Source organism: Anomalospiza imberbis, chromosome 2 (genome assembly GCF_031753505.1).
Source record: "Anomalospiza imberbis isolate Cuckoo-Finch-1a 21T00152 chromosome 2, ASM3175350v1, whole genome shotgun sequence".
In the NCBI taxonomy this organism is placed as follows: domain Eukaryota; kingdom Metazoa; phylum Chordata; class Aves; order Passeriformes; family Viduidae; genus Anomalospiza; species Anomalospiza imberbis.
Window position 1 is genome coordinate 93,233,546 of NC_089682.1, and position 12,238 is coordinate 93,245,783.

Consider the following 12,238-nt stretch of genomic DNA (forward strand, 5'->3'; position numbering starts at 1 on the left):
CCCACATTTCACTGAGAGTATCTAGTAAAGGATGCTTAGAGATAAAGAAATAGACAACATTTAGAATTTTAATTCCCTGGAACATTCACTTCTTCAGCTTAAAAAGACAAAAAAAATCCTTTATTTTTTTAATTCTTTCTTAATTTATATCTTTACAATATTTAATTTCATAGTCTTCCTCGCACCCTCCAGTCTTGCTTTTTCCGTTACATGTAAAAAGTACATGGGTGGTAAACTGACCCAATATAGACACAAAATTTTATGCAGAATTAAGTTCCTTCCAATCACATTTAAACAGCCCACTCCTACTCCCACAAGTCTTCACCCTTTCTTTTCACCAGTCAGCTGTCATCTAAGGAAAATATAACTAACAGAAAGATATGAAACCAGTGCACACTAGAGATTAAAAGGCTCAAGCATAACCTGGAGTTGTGCCATATCTGATGTTTAGCCCATATATATAGAGATTGTGTTACTGGGTTTCCTATACAGTAGAGTGATAAAACTATTTTATTTCATAACCTGGGGAGGGACAAGTTGGGGGTTCAGGGGAGGGAAGAAAAAGAAATCATTCTGTTCCTCTAGGGGAGCTCTTGGTTTGATATATTATTTTAAGACTGACAAAGACATTCTCAACTACAATGACCAAAATGGAAAATGATGACATTAATACCCTCTTCCTTGCCTGAAATAATAAAAGGAATTAAATAATAGTGTATATCATGACTCAGAATATATATCATGACCAAATAATGAGCTATTACCTTACCTTAGTTATTACCTTTGATGAGAAATACTCATCACAGAGATAAAGCATCTTTTGTCTTAGATAATACATCTAAAATTGAGAAAGAAAAGCAAATACTTGATAATATTTGCAGAACTACTCAGAAAAATAAAAGGAACTTTCAAAGTTTTCCATGAGGCATCACCAAAGTTTTTATGAAAGTTTCCGAAACAGGCAGAAGATGTAAAATCTAAGTGATGTACTTTGTTTATTAGGAAAACACTTTGTGTCAAAATAGGGATGTTTGATGTTTAACTGATCTAGAAAGCCAGACTTCTCAAAGGAACCACTAGTATCATGCTTGTACTCTGAATAACATGGATTAATTTAGTCACTGGAAAGGTGTTTTTGATGTGCATAATCTGCATGTTACATTTCAATTAGCAAAACTCTTTGACAAATACATGCTGTATATAACTCCTGTACAGCTGTATAGAATAGAAATATGTCATCCAGCAATTTTTTCATTAGTTGAAGAAAAAGGAAAGGCCTTTGAAAACTGAGAACTTCACAGTTTTAAAAGCCAGACAAGGGTGTGATTTGGGCCAAATAACAGGGGAAGAGTAGCCTGTGAAAAAATAACAGCTTGTTCCTCTGTGCTATGAACATATTACAATATTCAGCGCATCTCTTATCTAACTGAAGGAGTTTAAAGACATCTTAGGTGTTCTTATCTTAAAATTGTGTTCTAATATAAAAATTTGGTTTGCTCACCTCCACATTACTGACATTATATCAGAACAGACAGATAAAAGTTATTCTCATTTCTCTACTCTTTTTCACAAGTTGTCAGTAAGCTTCAGCATAGTTTTCAATGACATTTATTGCTATTACATCAAGCAATAAACAAATGGTTTCTATAAAAGCAGGATATTAAAGGGAAGCTTTACCCTCAGCATGTAGAAACATCACAACAAATAAAGCATACTGGATTAAATAAAAAAGGTATTTAGGCATTCATTTAAAGTGTGCAATTGAATTCATTCAAGTTCAGAGCTATGTCTCCACACTTTTGATTAATTGTTGCAGTGATCATCTGTATTTGTGAGTGTACTTAAATAACCTAAAAAATCCAGTAAATCCTCACCTTCTTTAGGTGGTTTTTAGAAAAAATTAAAGAATTTTTAAGCTCTTAAATAGAAATGTTACCCCACAATCCTGAAAAGTCTCCAACCTCTTTACTCCTTCAGAAAAGCAAGCTCTTGTTTTAACTGGGAACATGGAAATTTGCAAGTATCAGTCAGTTTATCCATCTGTTAAAAAAAAAACCAAACAAACCTGATCTATCTTATGCACAACAACTCTTCTTGCATATCCCATTTTAATTTTTTTTAATTTTTTTTTAATAATTATTATTACTATTTCTTTTGTGTTTTCTTTACGGTTGGGTTTGGTTTGGTTTGGTTTGGTTTGGTTTAGATGGAGAGTTTTAGAAAAAAAACTATCTAGTTTTAAACTTTTTGAACCTTTTGATAAGAAGGTAATTTTGCTTCTTTCTTATTTTTTCCTTCTTCTGGATCAATAATCCTTCATCCAGGACTTCAAGTGAAACTCTCCTTTTAACTACTAAAGTTACAGTGGAAATATCATATCTGAACACAAAGAGCCCCTTGGGAATGCAAACAGATTCTTAGTTTCTTATTATCTCTTTATTTTCCTGCTTGACTGATTTTGTCCATGCATGCATGGTATTAAGAAATGAGAAAGATCTTTCAGACTTTGTTCAATGCTTCATTCAATATACAGAAAACTTACACATAAAACCATTTAGAGCTAAGAATTACTTAACCAACAGGTTATAAGATTCTTTTAAATATTTTTTAAAAGAGTTTATACTGTTTGTGCATCTATCCAGTACTGGATTTATCATGAATAAAAATTTCTACCCCACAGAAAGGTGTTCACACTATTCAGTACATTATAAATAAAAATGAAAGGTGTAAGAGAGCTTAAGGATGTAGTTATTTTTGGAAAATAATTTTTCCCATCTCTACTAACTAGCACATAATCCTTTCAGCAGGTGTTAGGTTATCTTTCAGGATAAAATTCAGGACAAGACCATTAAAATAATCTAAATCTCAACTTCTACACCAAAGGCATAGGAAACCAGGGAAAGGGAGGTGGCAGGGAGATCAGGAGGGTATAGTATGAACCCACAGTTTGACAGTATCAAAGACAGAAATGTTTCTGAGGGAGACCAAAGATTAATTCTCTCTCTGTATGTACTATTAAATTGTGTTTTGTAGAGTATTCTGAGTAGGAAGGCACCCATTAGGACCATTGAGTCCAACTCCTGGCCCTGCACAGGACATCCCAGAAATCACACCATGTGTCCAAGAGCATTGTTCAAATGCTTCCTGAACTCTGCCAGGCTGGTGCTGTGACCACTTCCCTGGGGAGCCTGTTCCAGCACCCAACCACCCTCTGGGTAAAGAACCTTTTCCTGATATTCAACCTAAACCTCCCCTGACACAGCTTCATGCCATCCCTCGGGTCCTGTCACTGGCCACCAGAGAGATTGGTGCCTGCCCTTTCACTTCCCCTTGTGAGGAAGCTGTGGACAACCATCAAGCCTCCCCTCAGTCGCCTCTACTCCAGGCTAAGGAAATCAAGTGACTTCAGCTGCTCCCTGTACAGCTTGCCCTCTAGGCCATTTTGCCATCTTCATGGCTCTTTGGACACTTTCTAATAGCTTTATATCTTTCTTTTGTTGTGGTGCCCAGAACTGCACACAGCACTTGGTTAAGCTGCACCAGAATTGTTTCTTTTGCTTTGACCATATTTCCACTGGTTTCCACTCTTTCCTTCTTTGTATACATCATAATCTGAAACAAATATAATTTCAATACAGCAAAAGCAACTGAATAAAGACTTTAAAGTCAACATATGATAATGTGTCTTAAGTAGCTCTTTTCCATCTGTCTCTCGGAGCTCAGCTCAGTTCCTCTTCATATACAAAGGTTATCCCATATTCTCTTAGAGGTGCTCGGGTTTTCCAACTCTTGTTCCGCTTGAAAATGATAATATTATCCTCCATATGTCCATGTTTCAGGACCTATTTCTCCCATGTATTGATGAAGATTCCTCACAGAGCCTTCAACTTCACCCTATTTTCTTTCATTCAGTTGTTACATTTTCACTATTGTAGAGGTTTCAAGGTGCATTCATAAAGTGCAACAACTCTTAATTTAATCTTTGTGTAATTCTCCCCCCCTTTTGCTATAAAATTCTCAAACTTTGAATTTCCCTGAAGCAACTATTGTACAAGGGTTCATAAGGGTGTGGAAAAGCAAATGCAAGAATAGAATAAAGGATGGTTTCCTGAAAAGAAAAATACCTGACTGTTTGCCATGAAGAAAATATAGCAATGTGTAGATCTGTAGATTTATAGATTTCAGTGGTGATTTTGTCTATAATGTTGTCTGGCACAGTTTACATTGTAGAAGAAAAACAGAGAATATGTATCTCATGACAGTGTTCAGATAAGCAGAAAAGTATTTTTGAACTATAGAAATTCTGGGCAATTATTGGAATGGAGAGGATTAAGAAGTTGTGATGAAAATTGAATAGCATTCTTTGATTGTTCAAGCAGAAAAGACTTCAGGAAATCCCTGGCTGAAAACATTCAGCCATGATATCAGATTACTTAGGGTTTTATCCAGTCTGAAAACTCAGTTCCAGTCGTGTGCTATTTTAACAACCCCTGTGATCAAATAGAGTAATTCCCAACTGAGTCCAGTTAAATGTAACATTTGGTAAATGTTTTTACCAAATGAAGTTATAGAAAAATGTAATTTATAAAGTTTAATACTTAATTACAAAATAGCTATAAATTAGTCTTGGGCATAAGCTGGGATACTAGTACTGTCTATCTGAGCTATACAACTATTAGAAATACCCCCAAATTGTATTTATTTAATTTAGTTCTGTAGAGACTTAATCTTATATCTTGCACAGCCATGGAAAAGTGGTTTGTAATAAGTGGCTGTACTGTCCCGATCCCTTTGTGTTTTAATGACTGATGCTTTAGTACTTGTTTTTTCATGTTAAACTCTTTTTCTCTGATGTGTCAGTGAAGCTGAGAAATAAATCCATTCAAACTGAAAGGCATCAGTTTACTACATCAATAATAGGCACCTTTTCATCTGTAAACAGGAAAATATGTAATTTATTGTGTCACTACTTTTGAAATATCTAAGTTTTTCTGATGTTTTAATACACTTCTCCGGTCAAAAATCCAAAGGTCCACAAAAATGCTATGAAAAGTTTGGATCAGAAACAAAATCAGACTTCTTTCTCTTTAGGTGTTTAATGTCCAAAATATATTAATTAAGATACTTAGTGTTCTACTCTCAAAATACAATAAATCAAAACTCATCCTTTGCATTTCAACATATGTAAATAAAAGGTATTCCTATAGTATAAGGAAATCTAGACAAAAATCACTGTATTTCTTTGACTGTCTATTGGAACTCCATATACAAGATTTTGCTGCCATTTGTATTGAAACCAAGTGTAGCATCTTTACTCAAACTTATGCATAGGGTGGGATTAACCATAATAACTTTAGACTTCTGCTGTGTAGATACCCATATAAAGTAATCATCTAGACTCCCTTAAGAATTAAATAGGAATTTTCAGGAGGTACTTGACTTGACCTATCTTAAACTTCTACCTCAAGAGTGAAAAAGATGCTGGCTCTCTGGAAAAACTCTTGAATCCAGGCTCATGACAAAACAAGAATGGCGACCATAGTTGCTACATTTGGAAAGCATTTACACACACACATGCAGAGCCATGTGCATGGAAACACACACAGTTCCAACAAAAACTCAACAAAAATTAGGACTAAACAATAAGACCTTTAGTACATTTTTTGTATGATTGGTTTGGTTGTTTTTTAGTTTGTGTTTTTTTGGGGAAGTTGATGTCTTCTACCATGTATGTAACTATAATTTAAATATATGTTTTAAAAACACTGTGACTTTTAAAAATTTTATTCTCAATAATGCTAAAGAAATCTGCTGACAGAGATATCAGTAGAAAGGCCCATATATTTACAAACTTCTCATGATTGTTACTTGTACTACAAAAATAGTTCAGATCCACTAAAAAGTATCAATTCAATTCACACTCCATAAAAAAGGTATTGCTTTAAATAGATAAAATCTATATACAAAACTTCTGTCATATATGAGATCCATTGATTGTACACTAGAAGATAGAAAAGCTTTCTTCAATTTTTTTTTTTTTTACTTTTAATTTTTTTCATCAAAATTACTCAATAATTTGCAAAGATATTAGCTGACATGCTACATTGTTAACATTCATTAAAGTAGCTTTTTAAAGCTCTACTTTTATATAGAACTTCTTGCTGCCCAGAAATGAACATCATTAAATTAGGTGTTCATTTCATGTTGTCTGACATTGAAGCTCTTCAAAATAAGAACCTCAGACTGAAGAACAAAATGGTTGTCAATAGAGAAAAAGATGCATTTCCAAGTCACAAGTGATCCCATCTGAAGTTCTATGGAATGTGTATGCTTCTTTCCATATTTTTTACTGGAGACATACTCAGTTTATGGTAACAGCTTATCTTTCAGGTATCTAATGTTAGGATAGATAAAGCCAAGGGTAAGTGACTTGCTCTGAACAACACATCAGGTTTAGGCAGCTGCATCTTCAACTCATTTCACTGTCTACTTGCTTGTGACTGTTTATAAGTTGCTCCCTCATCAAGGAAGCTGACCACAATATTTCAGAAGGCCAGCAGTCTGCCTTGCATCTGATTCGAGTTTAGGTGGCTTCCCACCAGAGTAATTGTCCATGGAGGATAATACTGATGTTTTTTTAACGAATCCTCATTCATAAATCACAGTCCAGCTGTTTCCCACAGTACAATGCCATGCAACAGAAGAGCTGTTACCAGGCTGGCACCTGCCCTCGTCACTATACATCTTACAAAGTCATTTTGATTACAGTTACTTTAATTTACTTTGAAGTAGATTACAGGCAGAAATGACAGGCAGATGACCAGAAAGGTCTTCAGAATACACAAATAAGTTCTAGACTTATTATGTAGGTCAAGAGATTATATATATTATATATATATATATAATATATATATATATATTATATATATATATATATAATATATATATATATATATATAAAATAAAGGTTTTTGCAATACTTTGAAGTCTTTTTTTTTTTTTTTAACTACAGGAAATAATCAGCAAAAGAGAACAAGAAAGATAAATGGATTAATTAGTCAAAAAGCTCATTAAGCATTCATGTATTACCAATAATTGATAAACAGCTGGTTCACCTGACCATAGCAGTTATATCATCTTGAGCATCTTGCATTCTTAATTTAAGTGCATATTTTCAAAAACATAAAGATTTTTTCTTTAAAATGTCTTACCATCTTAATAGCTTACATAGAAGAAAAAATAATCTGGGTAGATTTCTGAATGCTAATAATTATCCTTATCATTCATCACATGATTGTTTTCCTGTACACACACAAAGGATCAAATGATATTAGAAAATCAACCTTTACATTTATTGTGTATGCAGAGGAGAGAGACATAAAGCATGTCTAGTTGATTCACAACTTCAGAACACTGAATAAATCTCTGGATTAACATTGGCTAGAAAAGAACACTTGCTTGGTGCTCAACATTAGACAAAGAGAATCTGATCCTAAATGTTTGCAAACCTGTATCTAGGCTACAGGACATGTGAGAGTCATTCTCCTAATGTGAGATTTGTTCTCCTAACCCAGGCAGATCAGACCAGACACCTTTTGGATCCCTCCCTGGCCAAGCACCAAGCTTTCCTTACAAAACTTACCTCAGAGAGGAAGGAGGAAGCTGCAAACTTTGAATTGACATGCAGTCAGCCTTCAGTATCCTGTCATTTAGGACACACACACACATTAAAGAAATGCATAACTGGACTGTTTTTAAAACCAACTTGTTTCACAAATTAGAAGGAAAATCATGTTATTTTTCTATAAATCCTGGAAAATAAGCAGGTTTTTAAGAAAATATGTGCAAAACACAGTGTGAATTCCAGAAAGAAAAATCTTCAAATTCTTGCAGCCTATTTTCATAAATATGTAAACACTTTAAATTGCTTAGTTTTATAGTGGAATCAGCTAAATCAGTAGAGTTTTTTTAACTTCACAGTGAACAGGAAATTGCAGGATGACTTTTTTATTATTATTTTGTGTAATTTGGACAACAATTGCACTAACTCATTTCCCACTATTATTTTCTTTCAGTTTAGAAGGAAAATAGTTTGACCTACAATACAGATTCTCTTGGTATTTTGTCAAATTTATTTTACACCAGCAGCAGTCACTGATTTTAATTGAATGGAAACAACAGCTCTCATCCTGTGTGTCACATTGCTGGATTTTGTATCATTGAATTTCAATCTGGTTTCACTGGGAGCTGCCAAGTGTGGCTTACGCCAGCCTCTGAGTCTCCTTGCTATACCTCTTTCCAGGACAGCATTGTTTGCCTTTTGTCTATTGTCTGATTAAATTGACACCATTTTACCTTTTGTGACTCCTGTGTCGTTTTCTGTTGACAGCATCTAGCAGTGGTAACAAACCAATGTCCTTGTGGAAGGGGCAGAAACCATTGATTGTCTGGGTGTATTAATGCAGACCCTTTAAAAGTCATGCACACGTGGCTTTGTGCTAACTGGCAGCTGAATGGGGGCTAGCAAAAAATGCTATTAACCACAGATAAGAGTCAGCACCTTCTATTCAACAGCAATGTCACTTTGTACCATTTGAGGGACAGTTGGTGGTGAAATTTGTTAAAGCAATTCTTCCCCTCCCTGTACACATCCTGGACTGATACTATTTAAGGCAGAAGAGTGGAAATAGTTTTCTGATTAGAGTCATGTTGGTAGGATGCTCATATAATTTCCAGGGAGCTGAAACTCTTAATTCAATCCATCTTCACTTCACAGCTAAAATCTCTTTAGAACAACAAGATAGGCCCTGCTGACATGAGAGGTTAAATGTTTACCATGGATAGGGAATTTATAATTGCCTTTTTAGAAATGAATGATTAAAAGTGGTTGCAAGAAGCACCTGGCTATATAAGTCTTATCCATAAAACACAGGGGAGAGGTAATAATTATGTCAAGTCCTTCCACAATGATCTTTTAAAATGGGATAGGAAATTGAAAATGCCAAAGTCTTAAAACTGTGAACTTTAAAAAACATCTGCATTTAGAAATAAAATGTCTGAGAAGTGTAGAATGGTCCTTTTTCAAGCTTACATGCTGAATATGAAACACTTAATCAGCTCCCCTTCTGTTCAGCAACAAAATCTGATAAAAAGACACACTTTTGTCACACTTGCAAACAATTTCAGTATGTTTTCTAGATTAGGGAATTTTCCAAGTGTTAAAGTAGAAACTAGGGTGGGAACTTTGTCTTCTTTCTGCTCAGTTTATGTTATCATGAACAGCATAAATCAACCAATGTATTTTGAATTTTTACCAACATGATGAAAACATAACTGTCCTCATACTTCCCTCAGAAATCAAATATTTCATCCTGATTCTAAATGACTCTGTAAACAAATTAATATATTGATGGTGCATAAACATTTCTGATCCAAAGTTATACTGTATAGTAGGATATGCTAACTCATGCACAGAGCAACGTCAAAGTAACTGGCTTCCCCACCACAGCTGGGTCACACAGCCACTTCTAAGCACTAGTGGAATAAATTCAGCCTGTCTACCTTTACCCATTAAAACATTTCCTAATTTCTGAAAGATATTGTAGAAGCTGAAGGGAAGTGCAAATCCCCACTGACACTTGGAATAAAGTAGGAGCCAAGTTGAACCTACAGATATGAACCTATAAGCAGAACCTACAAATATGTACTGTCATGTACAAGATGGTATGCACTGTATATTATTTTGAGGATAATGAAAATAACACATGCTGTGACATTATACATTACTATCCCATAAGCTCAGTAGAATGATATTTACTTTATTCGTGCTTTTCTTCACAATGGGTATTTTTTTGTTCCACTGTGGCACTGAGATGCCGGCATAGGTTATTATTCACTACCTATGGTATATATATGGTAAATATATTTCCCATTATAAAACATGTAATTAGCTTATATTATTTAGCTTTTTTTTTTTAATTTTACATTTTAGCACAAAACAGAATGGTTTTTTATTTGGTAAAAAAACTTCAAAACAAAGAGAGTATTATTTCATTTGTATTCATAATCACCATAGTAAGAGTAATTCCAGTCTTTACAAAGCATTTAGATCTATATTAGAAAAACACATGGCAATATGCTGCAATTCTGCATACATAACTATAGAATATTACTGGAATGCTATTGCAGAAAAACTCTTCAGCTGAGATGAAGCATCTCAGCAGCGGGGATGCTCTAAGAGAATCCAGTGGTGTGTGTGTTTCCACATATGCACCCAAAAGCAAGTACTCAGAACATCATGTTAAGTGAACTCAAACATTAATTAGGCCATTGCAAATTGATATTTATTGTTTCAATACTTGAAATATACCACTGGATATCTAAATATAGACATCCTTCCATCAGTAAGGACATTGAATTTTTTTTGGATGTTTGGGTGACATAAATGAAATAACATCTTGTTACAATCACAACTGATATAGATCTGTCAAACTAGATCCTGATGGATATTTTTGTTGCTGTTTACCCAGCTCTGAGAGAATAGTGATGTCTGTGACACTCAAAGGTTGCTGTAATTAAACTCTCAATCCATCTGTGCATAGGATTTGATAATATTTTCAAGAATACAGTGTTTTCAGTTATTGTACATGTTTATTTTGGCTTGTTAAGGGATACAGTATCCTGTGTAACTTTCAAGAACAGTTTGTAAGGAAGTTTCTTTCAGTATGTTTACTGAAACAGAAGGCAGCAACTATTTAAAGTATTTAAAGGTTAACTTAGATGTTTTTCCTCTACAGATTGTAAGATGCTTCTTTTGTAAGAGTTAGTGACAGTGCCAGAACATAAATTAGGACAGAAAGTGTTTGTTGGTTTTTTTTTTTTTCCATTTCTTCTCTGGCATTAGATATTTTATAGCTATCAAATGTGTAGTCAGTGAAACTACTCTAGGACCAGAAGCCAAACAATTGTAAAGGCACAGAAAAAAATACAAGGGAAAAAGAAATCTACTGATACTGTAGATAGTTGCATTTCAGGTGTTGTTTTTTTTTTTTTTTGGTTTTTTTTTTTTTTTTGTATAAGTAACCATTTCAAGAAAGTTCTGTTACTGATTTCAACACCTTTAGCAAAAAATAGTTTGCAATCATGAGCTCATGAGCAGACAGATCTATATAAAGTGCTCAGAATGATTGAAAACACTTCTGGAACTCAAATAGGAGGGCATGTATTCAATAAAAGCTTCAGTGGGCCTCTAAAGGAAAAGCAAAAAATCAAAACTTGGAAATTAATATCAAAATGGCACCAGAAAGTAGTGCTCATTAGACATCTACAATTTCATCTTCCTAGAAACTTTGAAAACAAAAAAAGCCCAAAACCAACCAACCAACCAACCAACCAAACCAAAACCTACAATATCAAAAACAGAAACACATCAACCCAATATTTCTGTCAGAAAATGAAATGCATAGAATTCTAGAATCTGTATTCAACCCTATCAGTATCTTATACTGATAGGCCTCCAAACATCCACCAGGTGTTGAAACATCCAGCCAAACTTCCTGTCCACATAATTGAGTTCAACCACTTGTATTATCTCAGCTCTGCTTTCACCATTCCAGATCCATTTGAGTTAAGCAGAGTACAGATGTAATGCTAGTTTTTGTCATTATTATCATATGCTAGTATTTTGTCATTATTGAAAAGAGGGATATCCTTGGTTTTGAAACCATCAGATTTCTGACAAGTATTTCTGGTCCAGAAATATATTTCATCAAATATATTCTATATTTTCCATTAAGGAAGAAATAATTAGTGTCTTACTGTTACACATTACATAATAATGTACATAACTACATAATAATGTACATAATAATGTACATAGCTACATAATAATATAGTGTGTTACTTTTCTTGTAGCATAATAGATTCAGGGAAAACAGACAAAAATATTTTTCTTTTCATTCAACAAGAAACAGTTGAAAAATGTGAGAACATGAGTAAAAAATTATGGACATAGGTCTTTAAAAAAAAAACACAAATAAATATATTTTTTCAATTCTAAACACTTTGGCAAGTAGGTAATGCATGCCTGAAAATAAATGTTTACAATTCATTATTATATAGTCCTCACACTTCTGAATTGTTTGGAGACCTATGAATGTGTTTGCTTACCTCACTAACCCAATTGTCCTCACTTCTGTGTGCTCCAGTGACACTCCAGACTTCGGCTGCTGCTTATTGT